Source organism: Aphelocoma coerulescens, chromosome 13 (genome assembly GCF_041296385.1).
Source record: "Aphelocoma coerulescens isolate FSJ_1873_10779 chromosome 13, UR_Acoe_1.0, whole genome shotgun sequence".
NCBI classification, from domain to species: domain Eukaryota; kingdom Metazoa; phylum Chordata; class Aves; order Passeriformes; family Corvidae; genus Aphelocoma; species Aphelocoma coerulescens.
Genome location: NC_091027.1, coordinates 11,013,479 through 11,040,440, shown reverse-complemented (window position 1 = coordinate 11,040,440; position 26,962 = coordinate 11,013,479). Strand labels below are relative to the sequence as shown.

Genomic DNA, 26,962 nt, shown 5'->3' with positions numbered 1-26,962 from the left:
GAATATAATACCCTGCTGACACTGTCCAGACCTCACTAGTAGGAGACATTGATTCAATCAATCTGAATTATTTTTAGATAGAATGTTGCTTACATCACCATAAATATATATTTATGTTTATATTAGAAAATTTATTCTATAGATAATATATCAAATATTATGCAATCTAGATATTTTATATCTAAAACAGATAAATCATATTACATATGTTACATATATAATATATAATTCAATATACTTTTATATATAAAATGTCTGTGTGATTGTGTTACATGTGCCACGAAAGAAAAACTGCCAGTTCTATCTTTGTGCAGAAAATTTATTTTGCACAGATTCTGTTAAGAGTTTAGGTACATTTCATAGCATTCTGCATACAAGTTTCCCAAATACTTAACCATAGAAAGTGTACAAGTCCTGTGCCAGCAGCACACAGCTGTAATGAGAACAGTCATGCTTACACAATTTGTACTTCACATTTTAACATTTTAAAATGATTGTCACTGCATTTGTGGCATAATAAGAGTCTTCAGTTAAAAGAAGTATTTAGGTATAATTTGAAGAAGTGCATCCTTTTATAAGATTGTCCCCTGCAAGTGCCTCAGCCTCCTAGAGGGGAGGTGGAGGTGCTGAGTGACATGGATTGCTCTGTCCCACAGGCTGGCTCTGTCCTGCCTCTGAGACCACTTGGGTGATGCAAAGCTGAGCCCTGGGACTGTGGCTTGGAACAGCATGTAAGAGAAATAGTGTAATAACAACCCCCAAACTGGATCCCCAGAGCAGCTCTTCACACACCATTACACAGCAGTCTTCTAAAGCAAATAACTATTGCATTTCTTCATTGTAAAAATAAATAATTTGAAGTTTCTCTAAATAAATAGAATAAATAAATAATAATAGAGATCCGAATAAATAACAGCTCCCAATAGCGTTGCTTGGAGGAGGATATGCTAGGCTCAGGTCTTCTGGCAATCTAGACAGGTAAACCAAACTCCTTTGAAGCTTAGTTTCTTTACTCTGGAAGGGCATTGTGACCCAGGAACCTTAATAAATATTCCAAATTATTGAAAAAATCATACTCTTCCACTGCCTTCCAGTGATGTTCCTTGAGGGCAGACTGAAAGGAGAGGAGTGAAAAGAATCAGGACATGTAAGTTACATTCTGTTCCCTGACTTTTTTTTCTGAGTTTTTTTTTCTTAATAATTAATTTTAAGACCATGAAGGCTCTCATGAAGATATTGGGGTTTGAATGGCTGAGGAATGTGTTACAAGTTGCACCTTGTGCAGCTGTTTCTCAGCCAGGGCTCCAGTCCCCTGCACCAGGGCACCTCCACTGGGTGATGGGCTTTGTCTTAGCCAGGAGACATTGGGAAGAGGTGACCAGAGCAGAGGAGGCACTGGGGCCATGGCTGGCTGGAAGCTGCTCCCATTACCACACGACCAGGAGGCAGTGGGTACTTTGGTCAGACACTTGTTCTCAGTGCAACCAGAAAAAAACCACAGAATCTTTCATGGTCCTCTAAAGCAGCAGGAAACAGTGAGCAGGGAATCAGCCCAAACATACCGTCCACCCAGTGCATGACTCTCCATAAGACTGGATTTTCTGCAAGTTCAGAACTATGCGTTTCTTCTCCACACTCTCTTTGCTGTTATTTAGGGCTTCTATAAATCCTTCCAGATAGGTGGCTGCATTCCCTCCTGCCTCCATCGTGTTGTTCTGGAATAACAAAGTTTAGCAATTTTGTCTTTTCTGTACGGTATACCTGGCACAGAGTCCATCACATTAATGCAATCAAAATGCCTGCTACAAGAAATAATCTTGCACAATGATTTGAGGCCAAAATGATATAATAATTATTAAAAAATTATATAATAATCTGTAGAGTAGAGAAGCAACTGTGCAAACCAGTACTTTCCCTCTGCTGAAGGCTGACATCACCTTCAAAAGTTACAGAGTGCATCTGTAGAGGTGGAACTAGGCAGGACTGGGCACCATTTGTTTTTTTTATTGCCTCCTTAGTTCACTCAGGCATGGGAAGGCAGTGATTCTTAGGAGAATCTTTAACCTCCAGCACTTCTACCTGGGCTTTGCCTCTCCTGAGCTTCCCCAGGAAACACGCTGCCGATGCCACTGCTGGCACTGGTCTCTAACAGCATGGGTGTTTCTTTCCCAAAAAGGCAGGGAAACAGCCTGTTCCCCACTTTCCAATAGCAGTAAGGTACCTGTCTCCAACTGACTCTGGAAGACAGTCAGTTATGATTATCTGCCTGTGAAAAGAGAGATAACCAGTGCTGTCTGGGAGCCAGCTGTTCTGCACCGCTATACTGAAGGCAGAACCCTGAGCACTGGTGTTTCAGGGAGATCTTTGTTTGATAACTCTGAAGGGAGCAGAGCCCTGCACGTGATCCCTCAGCACACATCCACCCCACCATGGTGCTCCCAAAAAGCCAAAAGGGTGACTCAGCTGCCATCTAAGACCTGACTTAAGAGCACAAGAGCATCCAGAATGGGCTATAACAACATCTGCTTTCCCCCTCCCTCTCAAAAAGCAGCTAGCCACCCCATGAGCCCACAGCATTAGAAAGTGAACCACAAAGGGATCTTACCAGAGGCTCAATTTCGCTGCTGCCCTGAAAGAGATTGGTAAAAATCAGATTAGTAGGTTCCCTGCTAACACAGAAAGTCAGACACAGGGCACAGAGAAAAGGCACCAACCTTAGAGCTTAGGTTCTGAAGGACTTCGATGGTTTCCTTGAAGAGGGCGCTGGCAGGGCAAGCTGTGCCTGTGGTGCATGATGCAGGGGACACCAGGCACAGCACTGACAACATAACCCCGAGCAGGCATAGCATTGTGGCAAAGGGGCTGTGCTCCCTTCTTTGGACTGGCTAATCTGCCTCCTGGCTGCCTCTTATATGTGCTCTGGTGCAAGGAAGTGATTAATGCCTCACCACAAAAATGCCTAAACTGAAGGCGAGTAGTCACCTGTAGAATGGAAGCTGTTCGTTTCTTATCTGATTGAGGAAACTACATGTTTCTAAAATAAGGACTCCCCCAGAAGTTCAGTGGGAGCTACGTAACTTGGATATTTGAGCCATTCTGATTGTAAATGCTGAAGCATTTTTATGAACTGATATTGTCTAAAGATTGATGCAAAGTAACTAAATGTCTCTTGGGTCCTTACATCCATATTTGCCCTACTTAATATTGCCATTACATTAAATAATACACTCACCTTTACTAATTAGTTCTCTGCCCTTGTTCTGTGTGCTTGTCATTAGAACCCCATGAATTACTCAATGGTACCATGCTCAGACATAAATTACAATTTCAAGACTCCTCCTGACACCATGTGAGCCTGTGCTGGGGAGAGGGACCAGCCATGGACTGCTGGGGTAGCTCAGTATCTTGGGGGGGACAGAAAAGCAGCTCCTCTGCTCTTTCTAAGGAGCAATTATCCAGTTTCTGTGCTCTCCTGAGGAGGTTTAAACCATTTGGCTGGTATCTCATTTTACTTCATCTGCAGGAAGCTTGGCTGATGGGGTGCATAGCACTGATGATTGATAAAGACACTGAGAGAATTGCTCCTCAAACTACAGGTGGGCTCTGGGGTGGCCACAGTGGGTCCTGGGTGTGCAGAGCCCTCTCCTGTCCCCTAGTCCCTCATCAGGGCTGCCTTTGACCCTGCTGCACAGTTCCTCTGCAGTCACCCTAAGAGGAATGAACAACATGCCAGGATTACACCTGCAGGACATCAGGTCATTACTATCCAAAACCTCAGAATATTACGTTTACATGTTTTTTTTCTATAATTTAAATTATGTTATTTCAATCCTACAGGAGTTTTATTATGTAACTGACATTCTTTAATGTGACTTAGGTTTTTTTCCCTTAAAAAAACTCAAGTGGTACATAGCTAGAGAGACTGCTTTGTTTATTCTTCTCCCCTGAGGCAAGGGCAGGTGACCCACACACACAGAGGTGCCATCCAAGCTGATGAGAGCCCAAATCCTGCTTTTTCCACACTCATGGCATTTTCCTACTAGTCCCTGAGCTGATGTTTCACAGAACACATAACTTGATTGGTTTCCTTGCGTGATATTAATTAAATCAAAAGGCACTGTCGTGTTAGCTACAAACCAGGTTTTGGAGATGCTGCCAGGCACTTCTCTCCCCTGAGGAGCCACCTTGTTCCGTTTTTTGTTTTCAGTCATTTTGCTAATTGTTTGGTGAGTGAGGCATCTCCCCTGCCATTCTCCACAGCTCAGCCTTCAGAAGCCTTTGCTGGATGAGCCACCCTGAAAGCAGCAGCCAGGTGTGGAGCAGACTGTGCTCCCTTTCCTGCATGCACGGGATATGCTGGTGTGGGAACTGGGGTAGTTTTCCTGCCTTGCTGGAGTCACACTGATATTCCCGATATTTCCCTGTAGTCAGAAGATTGGCTTTATTCCAGAATTGATGTTAACTCACTGTGTGTTACCTTAGTAGGGCAGCATCCATTGGAATGCTGTCTCTGCCTCGTGCTATCAAAGGATTTGCATCAGTTCAGGCAGTGGTGAATACCAGTCTCTGTGGTGCACACATGGCCTCTGTTAAAAAAAATCCCATGATTATTTTTATTTTAATGAGTTCGTGAGTAGTGTGGACCATTCCAGTGACCCTGTGCATTGCACACCTCTGGAAGCAGAATTGCACCTGAGACTCAGGTGTTTGCCCCCATCTGTCGGTGGTTCAGGACTTTGCCTGTCCCTGGCACCACTGTGGCCATGGAGATAAAACAGATTACAGCATGGTTTAAAGGGAAGGAATGGATTGTATGTATTGAATCAGAGAACCATGGAATGGGTTGGGTTGGAAGGGACCTTTAAAGGTCAATTTGTTCCAACCCCTTGCAATGACCACTAGACCAGGTTGGCCAGAGCCTCATCTAACCTTACCGTGCATGGATGGCTGTACCTGCTGGTACCATAAATTGTAGCCAGGTTCAAAGTGCAGGGAATTTCTTCCCTCGGAAAAAGCAGTAGGAGCTAAGGCTGCAGCTAAACCTGTCAGTGAGCACTGGGGATTTTGCTTTTATCTCCAAAATATCTAAAGAAATGAGAGTTCCTGCAGAGAGGGCAGAAGGGAAAGGTGTGGGCAGGATGGACTTTTACTGCTGGAAAAAAACGAATTGTGAAGTTGGGACTCCACCTTTTTCTCTTTATTCTTTTTAAAGCCACTAATGACATGCAAATACATTCTTAGATTGCAGCCAGGGTGGAAAAAAAAGAGGTGATAAAACCAGAAAGGAAGATGGAACTTGCGGTCTACTCGTGTACGCACATTCCTCAGTTGATCTCACACACACCAACTCTTTTGCAAATATTCACTCAAAGGTGAAACTGCTGTGACCACCATTCTCCCCTCACGGTTGGATCAGCATTGACCTTTCTTTCCTGTTCTGTATTGAGGGGATAACTGCTGTAGGAATCTGAGAGGGCTGCAGGGAGTTTCCAGCCAGGGCTCATGCAGCATCATGCCTCCATCCAACTCCACCTCCACCAAAAAATCCAACAAGGATTAGCACTGATGAGATGTAAATCACTGATGTGCTTTCACTCCTAAGCAGAGCCACATGAAATACCCGTATCCTTGTCAGACATGGAATTAAATCAATGAACAGAAAATGGCCCAGCCCATTAGGAATTAACCAAAAGCTTAACATAAAATTAACTGAAAAACAGAAAATACAATAGAAAATTAACTGAAAACCAACAGAATTGTTCACTTTTCTAAACCTGGAGAGATGGTGAGCTTCAGTTTTGTGAGCTGGGCTCTACGTAACTAAAGTAGAAATCCTGGTGAGAAGTCTCAGCAATGGTACAGAGACCATTCTTCCCCTGTGAAGGATTTGGACAACTTCAGGTTCATTACCACATAAATGATCATTATAAAATCATCACACCCTTGTAGCTCACTGAAATGGAAGTTCAGCCAGCTGAAGGGTGACACAAGCTCTTGTGAAGCTTCCTGTCCTATCAGGGAGAAAGCAAACAGTTTTGACAGTAGTTTTACTAATTTGTGACACTCCGTCTCAAAACTATCTTCTTGCTGTCATTCCTCTGTGAAAAGATTGATCAGTACCTCCTTTCACTTCTCTGAAAATCCCTGTCATACACATGCCAAGTCCATCTCTGTGCATTCTTGCACAACCTTGAAGTGTTTTGATTTCTCCCAGATGTTTGCCCCTGCCACATTTCTAGCTGGCAGCTGCACTTGCAAACCTCTGAGCAGACCAAACCATCAGGCTCCTCAGTCTTGATGGGCACCCTCTTCCCCTCCTTAGCCCTTCCACTTTAATTAATCTTGAACAGGGAGGCTGAAATGATTTACAATGTCCTTTGCACCATAGGATTGACACTGTGTTCCTCAGTACTGGAAGGAGTTAAGGGATGTTCTATCTCTGTGGTTTGCCTCTGCAGAAAGGAGGAAGCCATGCCTCTCCCTGCCATGCAGAGTGATTTTAAACGCTTCTGCAGCAGAAACTGAGATCGTTGTTGCTGGTGACTGTGCTTGGTTGGGGCATCTGCAGCAGATGTGCAGCTCTGCTCCCCAGCCCAAGGACATTCCTTTTGTGTTTCATGCTCTGGCTGTGTCCCTGGTCTGTGGCCAGCTGTCTGGCCAGTGAGCTGTCATCCTTAGCAAGTGGCCCTTGGAGCATGACGCCAAGTCAGGCTAATTGGAGAACAGAGGCTACATGTTTTGAAATAGGTTATGGAAAGAGAAAGATTTTTTATTTGATCAGAAGGTATTCCCCATGTTTGTATGACTTCCTCTGCAGCTACTCAGCAAAAGTGCCTGTGAGTCACAGAGGCCTGTCCTTCCCTTGCAGGACCCGGTGGGGGAATTGTACTGACGCATGAAATCAGAAATTAATCCAAAGCCGACTCACTCTGCACATCTCAACCTCCTGGACCCCTGTCCTCTGCTGTAATCCCTTAGTCTGCTGAGGCTCTGCCAAGGTCTCCCTAGCTGATGGGGGTCAGCAGGGCTTATCCTGTCTCCTTTAACCTGTTAGGACTCATAGATAGAATTTTTTGTAACTACACAACTTTGGAAAATCAAGGAAGACCTCCCTGCTTGCTCAGAGAGATGTCCTGGAGATGCACAACAAATTCTCTACCTTTCAGGCAAAATTAGAGATAAGTTGTGGATTTCAGTGTTAAATTCTAAGAAGTGAGATGCTGGTTTGATTAGAAAAGATTTCACAGGCAGCCTTGTTGCCTCTCCAGCCCCAGTGACTCAGGTTGGTGCTCACAGGACAACAAACATTATCACATGCACACTTCACCTTCCAGAGAAAATAGAATAGTCTTCTCATTTTTTGAAAGAAATTATATCTACAGCTTCTTATATCTTCCCACCCATAGGGAGAAATTGCAAGACATCTCTAGACTTGAGTTTATGGTGTAATACCCATTCAAGCTCCCTCAGGACCTGATGTGGACCCTGAGAGCAGCCACCACATTGCAACTCTTGCATCTTTAAGCTGGAGCCTGTCACCCATCTGCAGTGCCCTTGGCAGGAAGGACAACTACATATTTAATGATGATTCATTGCATTCTCAGTCACTTGTCTGAAATCAAGTGAGTCTGAGAGAAACACAGATGATCAATCCAAGAAGTCTGTAATGGGTGTTTTCAAGCCTCACCCACTGACCTGATGAAATTTGGCTCCAGAGAGGTGGAGGCCAGAAAGGGACACTTACTTTTTTGGTTTCAAAGACACCATGTATGAATGAGGAAATAAAAGAATAAAAGAGAGGTTTTCCAAAGCCTGTGGGGTCATGTTCTGCAGAAAACAGAAGGTTGTGAATCCTGACAAGTGACTAATGAGAACGACAGATGAAAAAGGAAGTAAAATATTGACAGAAAATGACTAATCAAATGTTTCAAAAAAAGAAACAGGGGAATTACCCTTGTAGAGTACTAGCCCAGGTCTGGCTGCTGATTGCTCTTTGATGGAGCTGAGGCTGCATTCATCTGGTTGTGATGGCATCACCATCCTTTGGACACAGCTGAGCAGGGGAGCAATGCCATAGCTGATCTCCATTTCTCCCATCCTTAGTGCTAAGAAATGATGGCAAGAGAAGTGGTGCTGGGACAAGAGCGGAAGGATGGAGCATGGGAACAGCATTTCCATATCCAAGCTGCTTTCTCTCAGTTCTGCCCTGGCATAAATGAAGGGGATCCTCTGGGAGGGAGCTTGCCTGCAGGCTGGGGCACAGCTGCCTTCATCGTGGCTGCCCTGCCACATTCCCCTCTGCAGGTATTCCAGCACCATCTAAAGCCTGGAAAGCAGGACTCTAGGAGAGACACCCCCTGGCCCAAGCTGAAAAATGTGGCCTTGTGAAGCTGGTGCCTGTGTGTTGTGTGTCTCACATGCTCCCATTGCCCAATGTCTCTTGGCAAAACTTTCCCCAGACCTGCTTGTTGTGGTAGCACAGGACAGCTGCCACCATTAAATATTTGGAGAGCATCCGGAAGACTGTGGCTCGTCCTACACAGGGTGGATGGGCTTCTTCCACCCTTGGAGAGCTCATCATGGATCTCATAAACACAGGGCAGGTCTAGGCATGTGGTATGCACCCCAAAGGAGTTGGGCAAACTGGAGGGGGTCTGCTCTGCTGCCACTGTGTTGGGGACATGGGTTTTATCATGAATAATTTCTTGCTTATCAAATGGGGAATACTAAATATAACTCACACCTACAACTTCTAAAAGTAGCACATGGCTCTGTGAAGCACACCTTCCCCCGCTGTGCCACCAGCTCACACATCTTGTCCCCCGCTGAGGCTCACAGAGCTGCTTTTCCTGCCTTGGTGTAAGAAATGCAACAATCATTTTTTAATGAAAAATCTACTTCCAATACAAACAAATCTGTGGCATCCCTCAAAAGTCAGTCACAGCTTGACTGAGACATCAAGGCAGGTGTGTTTTGTTGTATTATGATGATGCAAGATGCTTATCAAGGTTGTTAGAGCTCTGATGAAGCCGTCAGGGTTATCATGCTCAGGCAGCTGTGCTCAGCACACTGATGCTGTCATGCTGGTGATAAGACTGTCCTGCCTGCAGAAACCAGGCATTCCCTTCACTGCTGTTTGCACAACAGTTTCTGCTTGGCTTAATGGTATCAGGTTATTTCGGAGCCCATGTGGGATCACAGATGACAGCAGGGCCCTTGGAAGCCCCAGCCACATGGGCTTTGCCCTTGCCAGGGCAGGGTAGTGAAGAGGAAGGGCTGTGCTGTGCTTGAGAGCTTTACAGGGTGCTACTGGCATCAGGGCTGGGAGGCTCCAGCTGGACCTGGGACCCTGCTCCCTGCATCCCACTGCCTGCATCCAGCTTCCTGCATCCTGCAAGGCTCCAGAGCTGTCCTGCCACACCAGTGCTTTCCCTGGCAGTCTGCTGCCCCAGGCAACAGCTCCGTCTGCGTTTTCCTACAGCAAGTCCAGTGTTGACTTGGAGTTTTTAATGCTTCACTTTTCCCTCCTATGTGTCAGAGTTTCCTGGACTGCTGTGCCAAGAATGTTGAGCCTGATTAATGTTTTCTCCTTAAAATCCTGATATTCTTCTCCTTTCCATATACGTGTGATTCTGAGATTTCCCATTTTTCTGAAGGGTGAATTTAAAATTTAGTGTAAAACATTTAAATGTTGAAATAATGTATCTGAAATATTAAACACCTCATTGCTAATGAAAACTTTGAAATTTAATGGCAGGAAGGGTTTCTTCAGGTTTCTTCACCTCTTCAGGGTGGTTCTTATTATTCCTTGAACTATTACAGCACTGAACAAGATGGAGCTCAGGAGCAGAGATTTTCCTAACTGTCTAACTTGAGGGAGTTTGGCTAGATATTCACTCTTTCTCTGATCTTAGTAAACAGGTTCAGGGTTAGGTTTGATTTCCATGTTCCCCAGTTCTTACAAGAATTCAATATAAAACAATGCACAATGACCCTGCCCGTGGAGCCTGGGCAGTTTGTGGTACCTGGGGACAGTCAGGGCACTTGTCCCCATCCAGGGCTGGCAGCTGTGTCCCCACTGTGGATGTTTTTGAGGCTACTGGCCCTGTGTCAGGAGATGAAGTCTCTGTCCAGCCTGACTGGGCTCTGCCACATATAGTATTTGCATGGGGAGATGCTGTTTGAATGCAAAGCACCTGCTTTTGTTTCGACCATTGGAAGTGTGTATCTGAAAAATGGGATGTGCTCTGCACCGTGGAAGGGATGGGATATGTGTAGGAGCCAACCCCTGTTGTAGCAAGCCCTGTCCAGGGCCACCATGCTGTCAGCAGGGAAAAACCACATTTTTGGAGGTTTCTGCGAGGCATTCTCTGTCTCCATGGGCCCTTGCCATGGTGACTGTATGTCTCTGGCTCTTTGCGTGTTCATTCCTGCTTCAGCTGGGCAGTCTCTCCATCCCCATCCTCTCAGTGAACATGGATGCTTCTCAAATTTTCAGGGCTGGGAGCTCCCCACACCACTGAAGGCAAGGGGATGATTCTCAGCTGTGCCAAGTGAAAGCTCTTCTGCTTTTGCAGCACGGCAGATGTGGCAGGGACATGGTGCAGCCAGGAGTGAGTCACCCCAGCGGACAAGAGGACACGTCTTCTTAAAAGCTTAAGCACAACACGACTCAGTAAAGCTGAGTCCAAGGCCAGGCTGCAGCAGGTGATTCCAGGCCTTGGGAAGGTGATGGGATAGGTGAGGGCAGGTGTGGGGTGCTCGCCCTGACCAGGAGCATCTCCCCTGTTGCTGGCAGCACCTGTTGTATCCATCCCACTTGGAAATCAAACAGCTCCCCTGAACAGCACTGAAACCACTCACCCTTCACAAATAAAGGACTCTTAATTATGCAGGGAAATTTTGCTTATTTTTGTAAAGGTGTATTTACATTAACGGAAGGTTGCAAACATTCAGTAACAGATATGTAAGTATAGGCGGCACATGACAGGAGTCCTTAAAAACCAGTCCTTGCAGGAACATTCCCCTTCAATACTCTTTTATTAAACATTAACTTTCAGAATCTTAACTGATAGCTTTACATGGGTATGCACTTTGTGAGTACCTGCCATAGCTATGGCTACTTAAACAGTTTGGAAAACAAGTATTGTCTGATTCAGTTCAGTAGAAGTCAGTTCACACGAGATGTGGGAAACACCTCATATCAGCTGAGTAAACTTGGAGGAAAAACAAACAAGACCTCTTTGCTTTTGTGTTACCCAGTTTGGCTGGATTTGGGTGACATGGCTCTGCTTCACCAACAGTAAAACATGTAGTGGTTGAAGTTACCCCCTGGATCTGAATGCTCAGGGAGGGAGGGGAGGTGGGAGTGCGCAACTGAAGTCAATCTTCTCCAATCCTGGAGCTGGTTCAGGAGCCAAAGGGAAGTGAAGCGGCTGGGTGGCACCAATGGCCTTGTCCCTGTCCCACAGACTGTCTTTGACCCAGCTCTGAGAGCCCTGGGACTGTGGCTTGGGATAGTGTGAGAGAAATATTGTGGCAGCAAATCCCGAAGCAGATCCCCAGAGCTCCTCCTCACACACCATCACACAGCAGTTTCCTAAACCAAATACTTAAACACATCAGCATCACAATAAATATCTCAAAGTCTTCATAAATAAATAAATAAATAATAAAAATTCCTTTTTCACTATCAAAAAGACAAAAGTTAAAATATTAAAATGATCTAAAATATTTAAATAAAGTGCTTGTCATTTAAAAATTCAGCATTTTCAATCATTATAGTGAACATGACTGCTGTCATATCACTATTTATACATATATATATGCAACATATCTCTCTCTATATAAATATTCTATGGCCATATTCCTGAGGATAAGTTAATTGAGTCACAGTTTGGTTGCAGTAGAGTTCAGGTTCTCCTTTTCTTCTCAGATTTGGACTAGTTGCTCTATTTAGGCATTTTGAATTTTCTCAGAGAGCAATCTCAAGAACCTGTCTAGCGTGTCCAGGAAGTCATCCCATGTTACTTGTGCAGTCTTACATTCCTTATCGAGATCCTTTAAAAAAAAAAAAAAGATGACATAATTCAGCCATATAACTTGGATGTCACATTTAAGTCTCTGGTATTTGATACCTCAACTGACAAGTGGGCTGTAATAGCCCATGGCATGTTTTGGAAAGCTGGGTGAGCTGCCTCTGGAGTCTCCAAGGCAGGGTGATGATGTGTGGGTGACAGACAACTCATCACCTGGCATCATTCACAAGTGCCCTGAGCCCCAGTGCTGTCCCAGCTTCCACTCACATTTGAGGGTTTTTTCATATTATTATCTTCCTTGCAATTGGGATTACCACAGGAAAAGATGTCAGAGTGTGATCCAAGGAAGAAAGTGGATATATTTACACCCTTCTTAATCATATCATTTTCAGAAGAGATCTCTAGTGTCCACTGCAGCCAGCTCAGTGCCATCCCAGCTGCCACGCCCCATTATTGAATAGTCTTTGCTGATTATTTTGCTATTAAGTACCACAAAGCCAAACTTACTTTGGGGAGGATGTTTTTGTAGGTGTTAAGTCTGCTAAGTTTTCTGGCGATGACTTTGCTGTGAGTGTCAAGAGCTGTCAAGGTGCTAGCAAAGGTTTTCAGGTGGCTATGCATGCATCTCTCCACCTACAGGGATACAGATGAGTTATTTCAACAGTTATTTCAACAGTAATGATTGGTAGCACATAAATAAAACATCGTATCCCAGGAATTTAAATAACCATGAAAAATAATAACCTACAGGAATTAAGAGCTGTGTTTTCAACACTAGCCCTGATTCTGTATTCAGCCATTTACTGAACACCAAATTTAGAAAATCATAGTACAATCTATAATTTTCATTTAAGGACATGCCAAGGTCCAAAACCTCCTAACTGCCTTAAGTAAGTTGCAGGTGCCGCAAGAAACTGGACATATAAAATTTGGATGTCTTCAATTCTGGAGATGTTTGTTCCTTGAGGGAAAGGAGAGCCAACCCTGCATTAAGGCTTCATGTCTTGCTGTTGTGTCTCTCTTGAAACTGGATCAGAATTGTTTTAATGAAATAAAAGCAATTATTGCTGCTGGTGTGAATTTTCAACTTTTCTCCCTGAACCTAAGAGGGACTGATGCCATTTGTCTTCTGTTCACTTTTAATGATGGAGATGGGCTGCTATTTCTCACTGGTACTCCTTGTGTCCTCCATAAAAAACTAATTTTTCCACTGGATTTCAGGAAAATACAGGTCAGTGAAATGAATGGGTCTGTATAGGATATGGACTAAACAGACTGTTCTGAAACAAAGGGATCAGAGTGAATCTGTGAGGCTTCCAAGAAGATGCTCGTGCACATCTGAGACCTTTGCCTACTGAGAGAATTACTGAAGTATTTTAGCATTGGCAGCAGCTTTCTATAGGTTCTTGCAAAAACTTTTCATTTCTGTGGGTCTGTAAAGTTCTCTTACTGCTATTAGAATTCTGAAGTGGGAAAGAAATGTGGGGATTTTAGATAATAATTTTAAATAGAAGCATGTGGTTTCTTACCGTAGCATTCACAGTTACAAGGCTGGGGACCTGCTCAAGAGAAAATTAAGTTAGTAACTTCAGAATAGAACCTGGAATAGAAGGGCAGCTAGGGGAAAGTTGTTCAAAATTAAGTAACTTACTGAATTTAAATTTAGTGTCTTCATATCTTGGAGAAGTTCTTGAATGATCAATCCCACCAAAGTCCTGGAGCGCTCCTCCTGCAGTGCTGCTGAGCTGCCCAGCACCCCCAGACCCAGCAGAGCCACAACCTGGACCAGCATTTTGAGAGTCAGCTCTGCTCCTCAGCTGGGTGAACTGTGTGTGGCTCTGCCTTGGGCTCCTTTTATATACACAGTGCTGCAGGAAATGATTAATATCTCACCACAAACATGCTCTTGCTAAAGGGGAGGCGGGGAAGAGTTACCTGAAGAATGGAATCTGCCGGTTATTCAAATGAGTAAGAGTCTATGTACTTTCTGCATCAAGAGCAATTTTATAGACTCTCTACCTGAATCCCTTTGCAATATGTATTTCCAAGGCAAACTGTACAACCCTTTGGTGTGGATAAAGTGTAGACAGATATCTGTAGCCATCTGAATTTAGTAGAGTATGTATTCATAGACTATACATACACGTGTATAGACAAATGTGCACACAACTGTGGATGCTGGAAAACTAAATCTCTCTTTATATTAGTTTCTCAGCTCTTCCAAAAATTTGGAGGTCATTTAAAGAAAATGTACAGGCTCCCTCAGAAAACTATGGTTATAGTGCTCAATATTAGTATATTTAAATTTTTTGAGATTTACAATAAAACTACCAAAAGTATTAAGTAGAGTTTCTACAGGGAATTCTGTCTAATTCAGGAAATGTATTACAACCTGACTGAGTCAGGACAGAGATTCCAAAGTGTTGGTGTTCTTAGGAAAGGCACTGTGGTCTCAGGACAGATTTTTCAGCTGTCTGTGGAAAAAATAAACTGAACAGTAACAGAGAAATTTTGCAATCAAACTTTGTTTAATAGGGGTAGAGCTGCACAGGACAAGCTAATTACGAATATCAAGTGGAGAAATTTGGTAAAGAATGATTCAGAAGTCTGCTGACCTGTGAATATAAAAAAAAACCAGATTTCATAAGAACAGCTGTCCCCTGGGTTGCATTAGAGGAAGATCACCATGGATGCTGCAGCCCTGACAAAGAGAGGTTAGATTAACTTTACTCTAGAAGGAATGGCTGTGTCTCACTGACTTAGCCTGGGGCTACAAATGAGGATGGGAACCAAGCTGTAGTTTTCCATGTTCTATTCAACGTATGAAAAAAGGGTTTCCAAATCAGAGTGTTACCAGGATATTTATTCGCTCCTGGATTATTGAGGATGCACTTGTGGGTGCTGGATGAGGGTGTAGCCATATCCTGCGAAGGAAAAGGAAGCCTTTACTCAGTATTTTCCCTGTGCCTAACACACTTTCAGAGCCAGTAGTAGGAGTACACACTCTGTCATCCAGAAATTTTGTTAGACTGTATTTTGCTCTTTAATACAATATTGCTGATGAAAGTCCTGACTAACACTGGACCCAGACCAGATCCTTACAGCCAAAGCTAGGTATGACCTTGCAAGCTGATGATGAATTGCTTGTACAGTGATATATTTAATGCAGTAATTTCAGCTCTTCTCCCCTAGTTTACTTATGAAAACATGCTGTAGCCTTGGACAAAAATGTCAATAAATGTTTTTCTACTAAACAAAGCAGAAGTCCAAAGAGCAAACTGTTTTAAAAAAAATGTTACGTATGACGTGATCTGCTTTGCTCTCTGTGTGTTTGTTATTGCTCCCTAGAAATGAAAAAATTTTTTAAATCAGATTGTCCTTTGAGCATGCTGTGTCATTATTCTGGATGGACCATGCTGAGTGATGTTCAGGGAGGGCAACACTCCCTCAGCCTATGCGCAGGTGCTTTATCACATCCAGCTCAAAAGGGATGCTCCCTTTTGTTTTCATTCCTGTATGATCAGGTATGTTCAGGTAACACACAGTTTTGCATTTTTCCATCTCTCAGATGCATTTTGTTAAATACACTGAATACATTCTTCTCCTGAAAAGTCAACCCTGTGATAACAATCTGCTTTTCTCCAGTAGCATTGTGAGAGACCTTGCACTGTGACAAACATTTTGTAGGTGACACTGTGAATTTGGATAGTCTTTAAAAGATGTGAAGTAAGAGGGGAAAGGAGAAAGCATATCTCATAAGTCAGTGTTATATCAGATCACATCATCAGAAGGCTTTCTTCCAGCTACCTCTGTTTCTCCATATCTATATGGTTCATCTCAGCGGTTGTTTCCATCAGTGAGCTATTGTTTCCTCATCACTTTACTAATATTTGAGCTGTGCTTAGTAATTCCTTCCGCATTCCATCAATAATCTATGACACTTCTCTGGTAATTCCCAATTTATTTAGTGCAGCTGTCAGGGTCATGCATATTTCAGGACTAATTTTTTAGCATCCTGCACATACTTTCACACCCAGGCAGGGGACATGATGTGCAGGCAAGGGCTGGAGACTGGCTGAAAACCAACTAGCAAGTGTAAAATGTATTAGTAAGAAAACTTCAAATACAGCAAGTGATTTACAACAGGCAAGCATAAAGCAGTTACTCATGCAATTGGTTACATCTTGCAATTAGGGCACTTGCCAGAAACAACAGAAGCCAGTGTTAAAATCTGCAATGATAATCTGAGATAAATTCCAGGACTATGACTTTTACAATTACTTTATTGGATGCAGTCTAGAGTATTAGAGTAAGTAAATGGCTGTGCTGAGGAGGTTATGGAAAAACAGTGTCGCCGTCTGGTGTCAGTGTCATCGCTCTGAGGGAGTATTTCTTTGGGAAAAGGCTTCTGCGAGATGCTTTGTTATGTTTCCAGCTATGTGCAGGACAGAATAAGCATCTGTCATATCCTACATCTCCACAGCCTGCTTGTACATCCCACAGGGAGTGTGCACATTTATAAAATGGGAAGCAGGAAGAAAATTAATTAGAAGAAAAGAAATTGACAAAAATCTGTGCCAGGCAAACCTAGCTGATGTTTGTGATCTTTCAGTGATGCTTGGCCCCTCTGTGTGTGTGTGTGTGTTTTGGCCATTTGCCTCCCTAATCATTGCACTTTATGCCTTGTCTTCCCAAAAGCACATCACACTCAATTCTGACAAGGTTGTCACTGGTTTATGATTCGAAAAGTTCATTATTACTTTTTTAAAAATTATATCTGGTTAGGGAAACTGCCTGTGAAAACTCCATTGTACTCCCTCCATTTGATAGGAAATCATCCACAATGATGAGATGTTTCACCCTCTGAAGAAAATGTCTTCAGATATTTGAACATTTTAGTCCCCGGCCTGTCATGTTAGGAGCCCAGCAATCCCTTCGCCCTCACCCACATCGAAGAACAGCTTAACTGTGAGCAACAGCGTCACCCCAACTTTATACTGACTACTTAAAAATGTCCCATTTCTAGAAACATTCAGGGCCAGGCTAAGTGGGGTGTTAAGCTACCTGGTCTGCTTGAAGATGTCTCTGCCCATTGCAGGGGGTTTGGAATAGATGAGCTTTAAAGATCCTTTCCAACACAAATTATTCTATGATTATATGAAAACTCATCAATCACCTTTAGTAGGAAAGACTGATAGAGAACTGGTTCCCAGATCCTCCCCCAGCTCAAGCTGAACTGGTTGCTTTATAAGCTCCTCAGCTTTCTACTGGTCCCAGGCTGTGTTTGTCTTCCTCCACTCCCAGAAATTCCCACAGTCTGGGTTTTCCGGGATTGTTAGCAGTCATCCACAGTCACGCTGCAGAAAGCCTTAGGAGCTCAAAAATTAATTCCATCATGTCCTGCAGACTTGGCTAGAGTTAGTTTATTTAAATAGTTTCTGTGAGGGGATATTTTTATGAAGACAATGCTCGTGTTTTGTTGACTAGATCTCCTAGATACATCCTGGTTAACAGAGTCTTTGCTCCAAATTTCTGCAGTCAATGAGTAATAACAGCTGTGTGTTTGTGGCAAAGGAAGAGCACCAAAAAGACAACCCAGTTACAGAGAGTTACATGGTCAGCAAACAGGTTGTGCTCTACAGAGACATCTCAGTCTGGCTCATGCTACATTCTGTATCTGTACTTAAAGAAAATCTCCCCAAAGCCTTAAACTTCAAACTGGAAGAGTATTTTGCAAAATCATTAGCATCAAATTACTGTGACAGTTTTCACAATCTGTGAAACAACAAATTCCTTCCAAATAATGTACAAGTCTGTTCTAAGAAATCTGCAAAAGCCCTTTCTAGGAAACAGGGTACCTCTGGCAAGTTAGCTGTGTTGACCTATATTGGAGAGTGGAGTAGAGGAAGATATATGTACAGTCATCAGTGGCAATTTCGTCAGCCCATGGGCAATTTCTGTATGCTCAGAGGTGCCTGAAGATGTCAAAGTCCAAGAAGCTCTTTTGGTCATGGAGAACAATGCTGGAAGACACAGTGGGAAGAAGGATGCCCTCTGTTCTAGCTCCAAACAGAATCTCATGTTAATGAGATGGATTTAATTTCTCTGAACAGAGCATATTGCACTAACCTTGTGCTGTTAGTAGAGTAAATGCTGAAAAAATCCAGATGTTTCAGGCCATAACCCAAGTTGCAAGTGAGCCCACACCCACAGGCTTCATTGCTGTTCACTACATGCAGTCACATAGGGAAGTGTTTGATGTCTTCAGTAGTGAGGAGATTACTGGAAACCAGGTGGTGGAACATGGGTGAATCAACTGCTGTACTGCAAGACGCTGAATTAGTCTCACACTTAGCTTCCCACTAAACTGAGCTGAAATTTTAATTATTTTTGGGATGCCCACTCTGGAGTGAGCTTGTGTAAAACAGTACATTTCTTCCATTCTCAGTAATCTGGATTTATTTACTCTTCTTCCAATTACTTATTTTGAAATGTGTATATATTTGCAAACATATAAAACTTTCTCCTGGAACTATCAAGGCCAACTATTGGGTGATCTTGATTAAATAATTATGTTAATTACATTTAATCAACCAAATTCCTGAGGGAATAAAGGAGTAGAATCATAGAATGGCTTGGGTTGGAAGGGACCTTAAAGATCATCTCACTTCCCTGTGGGCAGAATAAAACTATTTGTGTCAGAAAGTTAATGTATCTCACCTATATTTTATTTCCAGTTTCTTATGGAAGCTTTACAGATGTTTTGTCATAAAAACCACAAGTGCAGATAGCAAGTGCTTTCTTGTGCCATTAATAAACCCTTTGTGAGATCAAATGAGGACACCAAAGATGCAATGGTATGATGAGAGCTTTAACTTCCATTTCTGATGTACATGCAAATTCTTGCTGCTTTGAAATGCACCTCTGGAAAAGTTGCTCAGAGTCATGTGAAGAATTCTAGATTTTAGAAGGGGTCTTGAGGTTTGTCAGAGTCATGTGAAAATGCAGAGGTTGAGTCTCCTGATGGGCTACAGCCTGGCTGCTCGCTCTGTTTTCCATCCAACCATCTACTGCATTCAGACATGTCTAGGCAGGTTCATTTAGACAGTAACAACAAAAGCCATAATGTCAGGTGTATTGGATGGATCAGTCTGGATCTTCCCAATGGAAGTCTGTCCTCCTGTGTACATAACCTCATACCTCTTTGGGAACCCACTGCTCCAGAACTGAGCCCAAAACAGGCATCCTTGGTTCTTGTGAGATTTGCTCCCATGTGACCAAGAAGTAACTCAAGACATTTTGTGATAATCTGTGCAGTGAGTAGAAGAACTCATTTATTATCTCTGCTTTTCTTGTTTTGGTTTGTTTTTTTTTTTTTTTTCTTTTCCTATTTTCAAACTCATTATGAATTTGGGGCATTTGGTAGTCACTGTGTCAAAATGGGAAGTACAGTAGGAGCTTACATTTATAAATACTTTCATGACATCAGCTTGAGATGGATGCACCAGCACTATGTGAATGAGAGACTTTATCAATAGCAAAAAGGGGGAAACATAAGCCAGAAACCATACAGCACATCCAGGGGAGGTCCATGAAGTTGACCTGGCAGACAAGAATGATTTAAGTACAGCAAGTAGTTTGGGATATTTTGCATAAAAAAATGCAAAACAGAATTGAAAATATTAATGAGAATATGATGGTCATCAGGCTACTGACAACGATAAGTATAAAAATTAGCCATTTTTCTTCCAAGCCCCTTCTGATGCAGCAGGCAGCCTTAGGCACACTGGGACCCAGGTATCAGTGGGAAGGATTGGAAACTCCTCTTCCCAGATGTGGTGAACTGATGATGTTCACAAGTCATGTGGTGGTTTCTGTTTCGGAGGAAAAATGCCACCCATGCACAGTAACTGCAAAGACAAAAGAAAATGGATTTTTACAAGTAGTCATGGATTCATATATTCATATCTTCCATGAAATGGACCTTCAAACCTCAAGAAAGGAATTTTCATCACAAAGCCACAGCTGTTGATAGGATCCTTGTAGCCAAAGGTTTTACCTGGGCATTTTTTACAGGTTTGTCTGTGATTCAAATGACCTGGTAAAAGATTTCACAAATCCAGCTTCTTGTCTGTGTAGTGAATCCTTTTACCACCTTTTATACTTATTAATTATACTTATTATTATACTTAATAAAAACAAAGTTGAACACCAAGAAGGTTATCTTAAGGGTCTTTTACAAACTACATGATTCTATAATTCCTAAGAAACAAAATCCTAAAATGTAGTTTGCTTATGTGACCATGTATTAGTCTCCTTACATCGTGCTTTCAAACTTTCTTTAGTTATATTTTGCATATTTTTTCCTATGAAAAATTTATTGAATCTCTGTTTTGCTCAGGGTGGACCTCTCCTGGATGGCAGTTTTCCTGTAGCATTTCTAACTTTTAAGTTGTTGTTTTGCAAGCTTAATAATCCATTTAAGTAGTTTTTTTCCCATGTAATTTTGGGGTTTCTTTTACCAAGTAAACCAAACCCCCAGACAATGTACTTGTGGAGTCACAGTGACACCAGCATGGTTAGGAACTCCGTGAACTGCACTATATAAGGCCATAGAGATTTCAAACAAAAAGTCATTTCATGTTTTCAGTCTTACTAAATATCTTTTTCCTATTTTTAGAACCTACTGACATCTTCAAGATGAGTCAGCATTCCAGTCAACATGGAAAATTTTGTCCTGGTGATTAAACATTGATAAGTCTGTTGAGAAAAGAAAATGACAGGTAACACATGAGGCTTCCCACAAAAGGGAAAAGATGCATCTTTTGGAAGTGCACTAAGAGAGAACATCACCTCCATCTTGGTGAAACCAGTGGGATTCAGCGTGATGGAAAAATACCTGCGGCTGTGTGGGAGCTGGTGATGCACCACAACTTCTTGATGGCAAAAATGCTGAGAGTCAGAGGTTAAAGAACCCAGTATGGAGTTTGTGGAGCACTGTCTCAAGGCACTTTGTGGCACCCCAGCAGCTGCAATAGAGCCTGCTTGGAAGATTAATCACATCCTTTGGAAGTTTCTGACGTTTCCAGATCAGCTGAGAGGAACATCAATGTTTAGAATTGCTATGCTATTTTTAAACAAACAAACAAGAAGAGAGACTATTTCTAACTAATTTCAAACAACCAGGATATGTTTTTCTCTGGGTCTCCCAGATTGCTTTCCCCACAGAGCTATGGAAAGGGAAGCACACAGCCCATGCCCATAGGTGTGCACTGGACAGGGCGGGGCCCATGGCAGCATCCCTATGCAAGCAAACTGATGTGACAACATAGAGGTGAGAAATCAAATATGTATCAATGTCAGTTTGTAAAAAAAGGGGGGGAATTTTCAGGTTGCTGTGAGGATTTCAGTCTGGTTTTCCACACCTGAGTACTGAGACATAGGTTTCTAGATCTCATTTGACAATCATTTGATTGTCTGATAAACTACTGCATTTCAATATCTCTTACCCTTGGGAAAAGAGAAGTAGGTTCTGGGAGTAAGTGTGCTATTTTAAAGCAACCAGCAGCCAGTGCCTTTACCATCATTATCCAGAAGTGTCACAGGCAGCACAACATGCCTTTTGCTTCAATGCTGCTGGCTGGCAGTTCCAGCTGCTTCTGCTCCCCTCCTCCAGAAAGCAGAAGGAAACATTGCCCTCCAAGGAATGGCCTGATCTGTATTAGGAAAAGATCTTGAGGTCTCTTGTGTGCTTAAAGGCAGCTGCTTTATCATTCAAGAGGTGTTTTAAAAATACTGACATAAATGGAAAATAAAAGCCTTTTGGAAAGCAGAGCACTTTGCTATGGAGAGCAACATGTGCGTGCACTCAGCAGTGACCTGGGAGAGTTACCCCTCTGGGGTGTAAAGAGTTTAGCTCAACAGAAACATTTCTCATGTCATTAAAAAAGCCAACTCAATAGGTACTCTCTGTTGTACCTATTTAGGATATGTTTTCCGGGTACGTGTCTGTGCTTACCAACACTGAGGTTTTTGTGCCATCTTCTTGCCCAATCATTCATCTTTGTGAGATCCTACTATGATGCCTCATACTCAGCTTCAGAGAGTACTCAGCATCAGTCCACACCTTCTCAAATTTCATCCCCCTCCTTTTCCAGAGGATATTAAGCAATTCAGGTCTTTGCTACTGTTAATTCTGGCTTTAAATGCTGCTGCTGAAACATGGTCTTGTAAGCAATTAATTGTTTCATGCAGTGGCTTTTCCCTTTGACTGAAGTGATCCAAACTCCTCATTACTTTGGTTTTATTTATGCCCCCTTTTTGCACATTCAGTCCTGCATCCATTCATTGATACTGGGATTTGTTTCCATTACATCCATTTTATTAGACCATGCAGTGTATTTTACTCCCTTTCAAGAAATATTATTTGAGTCAAAATATGAACGAAAAATCTACTATTTAACAGCTACTTTTGCTGTTACCTTGGTAAACAGTGAGTTTTCCCTGTGCAACAAGGGATTCTTCTACAGTGCTTCTAAAAGACCATATTCAGGTCCAGCTCTGACATTCACACCTCTTTTACCTTTGTTTTTGAACAGTTTTCTAAATTCTTAATCTCGCTATTATAAAAATTTCATGACCTATCAATTCTATTTTTTAATTAAACAGCACAAATAGGCAGCTGGCAGATGATTGTGGCGAGAAGGCAAATGACATCAAAAGCCCTGACAGACTAGGCTAAAGGGCTTTTTGTCTGCAACACAAATGCTTGTTTAAAAGATGCTCCATTTGAGTACAAGCTAATAGAAAATCATGAATAAATGTGTGAGATTATAGTAATAAGGAGTTATATAAAGGCATTTCAGCCTGCACTCTCAATGGGGATATTTCTGCAGCTCTTTGACTTCTGATGCTTTTACTGGAGTTGACTCTGTCCCAATTGTCTGAATGAGCTTCTGACAGCAGATGGCATCTTCCTCAAAATGAGAAATCCAAAAGGGATTGCTACAGGAGGAAACAAGGTGGAAAGCTCATTGCCCTGCTCTGCCAGTCTGCTGCCGTTGACAAGGTCACATCGTGGATCAATGGCAAAATTTGGCCATGAGGACTCTCCCTCCTCACACAGGCTGGTGAAGCACAGTGCTTTATTGGCACACTTACAGCTCAAAGAGCCTGGATGCTTTTTAAATAATAGGATTGACACTTCAAGAGCTCACCAGCAGGAACAGCCAGTCGCTTTGCAGCCACTGCACAACCTCATTGCCCACACAACTGCCATGAACAGGTCAGCATTCAGCTGCCTCCAGCCAAAATCTGTGGCAAAATCGTTCAATATATATAAGTTATCACTTAAAACTCCACCTAAAGTTGAGAAGTTCTGAGCTTTTGGGTATGCTCAGGTCTTGGCTTTGTCCTTTACTTACTTTAGAGGTGTGGCTCATGAGCTGCAAGCTGAACCACAATACCTGTATTTGTCTATTGTCTAAATCTAAAGAGAGAGCTTTTCTCTAATGAAAGCTCAAAGGTCATTACAGTGTGTGTTTATATTTATATAGATTGAAGCTTTACTTCCAGTCTAATGGAGGCCTAACATAGTTTCCTGCAGCAGCATTAAGCTCTTTGGCCACAGCAGAAGTGTGAACAGAGCTCCACTTTGTTGACAGGATCTTTTTGGATTTGAGCTGTGAGTATGTCCTCTAAGTCAGAAGAGGTTAAGCTGAATATCACTTATTTTCTTAATGTGATTTCAGCATAGCTGGCGTGAAGGGCTATGGAATTGACTTCTGTCCAACTCTGATATCTTCATTTGTTCCATAACAACCATAATAGAACTACTTGTTTTCTCCCTTCTTACTGTAACATAGAAAGAGTGGGTCTAGGATTTGGGATTTTTTTCTAAAAACCCTCTTCTTGCTTTGTCTTTACAGCTGGAGCAGCAGCAGAGCAGCAGTGGCACCTGTGCACTCCTTGCATAACTCCACCAGAAGTAGTTCATAGTGTTCATGGTGATTAATGGATGTAAACAGAAATCAAGAGAACAAACTAGGTCATTATACCACTTCTAATCTAATGCTTGTTGGTATTTTCAACAATAGTTTTTTCACAGTCAACTGAGTTTTCCTGTGAATAGTTCAATAGAAGTCTTGTCTCCAGCCTTTTCCTTACAGCCATGAAGATTTTGGCACTAAGGTCATTGATCTCAGCTAACAGTGATGCATAGGTGAGATTTTATGAAATCAATGAGACATATAAAGATTTGCACTTGGTAAATTGCTTCAGAGTCCAAGAATTGTAATTTGTGTATATGTATATATGAGAAGTATTTACTGTGAAAGTTTAACACATAAAAGACAATTAATTAGTGCTATTATAGAATCCTGTGGGACCTTTGTTATGCCAAGTGTCTGGAGTCAAACATTAAGAGACTGCTCAAAGCAGAAAGTTTTTAACTGTTGAAGTCCTGAGAGCTCTAATGGGCTTTGGTGGTCCTGACCAGCTTCACCTGGGCTCCTGCCCACACGCTTCCCATGTGCACAGGAGACAATTTAAGCCCAGTCCCAGAAGCTTCTTTCTGCCCTGAGTTGCAGGAATGCTGGTTTTCAGCTCAGTCACAGCCATGCCTGTACTCAGCCATGGGACTTGAGCTCCCGCCTGTGAATTGACTTCCTGACCTTCGTCCTTCCTCATCACCGCACAGATAATATCTGATAGTCTGGGATCTGGCCTGACCCCTGGTTGCCACCCTGAGGCCTGTCCTGCTTGCTGTGCATGGCTCCAAGGAAGTGCATCCTGTCTGGGAGGGCAGGTGTGTTACTGTGGCTTAGGGAGCCATTGGCCTGCTCTAACTGTAGCTGTACCCTTGCCATTAAGGTAAGATCATACTGATGGAAATGTAGTTTAAATGAGAGCTGCTAGCAAATCATAATGCTCTGCTGGCTGATATGAACAACCTGAAAGATGGGAATGCTTTAAGCACCAATGTAGTGGTCAAAGGAGCTGTTTCTATTGACTTGAGGGAATGTGTACCTTTGACTTCAAAGGTTTGATTCTGTCCCTTCATTTAGTCACAATATCTTTCTCTAAATCTTCAAGGTCAGGAAAGTATGGAGAGTTGGCACCATGTAGCATGTTTGTATAGCTTTCAGCAGCAATTGGAATCTTCTCTTGGCTATGAGATGTAAAAAAAGGTTTATTGAAATGGCAGTCCTACCTCTTCATCTGGATTTGGGCTGCGAGATAGCACTGATCTGTGTGCTGTCCCTCTGGTAAATAAATCTTCTGCCCATCCTGAGTACACCTGCTGCCTACAGCCCTTAGGCAGAGGCCCACAATCATCTATATGAGATGACCATTGGGGCATATCAGGAGCAGCTAAAGGGGCTCAGCCTGGAGAAAAGGCATCTCAGAGGGGACTTTTTCTCTCTACAACTCCCAAAAAAGAGCTTGGAGCCAGGTAGGGGTTGCTCTTTGCTCCCACAGAACAAGCAGCAGGACAAGAGGAAACGGCACCAGGGGAGGCTTAGATTGCTATTGTGAAAAATTTCTTCAGGCACTGACAGAGGCTGCCCAGGGCAGTGGTTGAGTCACCATACCTGGAGGGATTTGAAAGATGTGTAGTTGTGGCACATGTTGAGGACATGGCTTAGTGTTGGGCTTGAATATCTCAAAAGCATTTACTAACTTAAAGGGTTCTATTAGTCCGTTGCAGGATGGACTTAATTATCTTCTCTTCTGCAGGTAGGAAAAGATAAAATGGCAGAAGAGGAGGCTAGTGATAAAGCAGACAACAAGGAAGGAACAACTGCAACTTCTAGGGTAACACATTAATTACAGTTGCTATCTCTAATGTTAGCAGTAACACGAACACAGTAGGGAGTCCCTCAGAACCTCCAGTGATTTAACGGGGCAAAGAACGGGTTTGTTAATTAATAACGATAATTACTGCGCTGTCGCTGTCCGTGGTGCTGGAGGTGTCCCCTGAGCCCCCGGGGACGATCCGGGCCCCGGCACCGGCCGCGATCGTCTCATTTATCTGCTCTTTGAAAACACCCGGGCAGGTGCACACCCGGTGGGAAGGGCCTCGAGCTTCCTGTGTGATTTCACGGTTGGGAGGGCTCGTAATAGCTGAGAAAAAAGTGAAAGATGCCTGCAGGGCTAGCTAGAAAAATAAAATTATTCATCCTCAGGCAGGTTTTTGCATTCCAGGTCTAAAAGAACTATCTTAATGTTCACAAAGTACCTTAACCCTTCCCACACATATTTGCTATATTATTTGTCCTAAATCTGTCAACTGCAATTTTAGAAAGTTAAAGTTAAGAAACTAACTCAGCTGAGATCCCTAGCCAGCCACTTGAAATTCGCTTTCTTCCAGAATGTCATAATACAGTAAAACAACTACCTCAATGGCAGGAATATCCATGATGAGAGCATTCACACCCTTCTAGCTCTGGGGAAATCCAACCATGAGATGGGAAACCACAGACTTTTCAAGTTTCACTGTTACCAAAAATAATTTCTTCTAAATTGATGACTTGCCAAAACCTTTTCATGCTCTTAGACATGAAAAATTGGATGACTGTAGTGGATAAAGAATTGGCTGGATGGTCACACTCAAAGAGTTTTAGTAACAATGGCCACTGGTTGGCCCGTCACCTCTGGGTTGAACTGCAATCCAAAGAAAGGATAAAGGAGAAGACTCAGGGTGTAAATACAACCTTCAAAGCAAGGTAAATTTTAAAAAAACTCCACAGGTACAGAAAGCAAGAAGCTTTGAACATTAACAAAGGGAAGGGGGGCTTCTGCTCCCAGTCAAACAGACAGGGATATTTTGGAGCTGGGCGTGTTGTGGCTTGATATGAGACAAGCTCACTTGGCAATATAAAGCTCCAAAGAAACACTGAGAAATTATGAAAACAATTCAAATA

At 42.7% G+C, this 26,962-nt stretch overlaps 1 long non-coding RNA gene across 1 annotated transcript in view; it reads left to right on the top strand.

Moving 5' to 3' along the window:
- Positions 1-24,382, top strand: part of LOC138118224 (uncharacterized) — a 36,392-nt gene extending 12,010 nt beyond the window's left edge. The window contains exons 3-4 of the long non-coding RNA XR_011155043.1: positions 20,719-21,372; positions 23,966-24,382. This is a non-coding gene — a long non-coding RNA (uncharacterized lncRNA). The remainder of the gene's footprint in view (positions 1-20,718; positions 21,373-23,965) is intronic.
- The last annotated feature ends 2,580 nt before the right edge of the window (positions 24,383-26,962 follow it).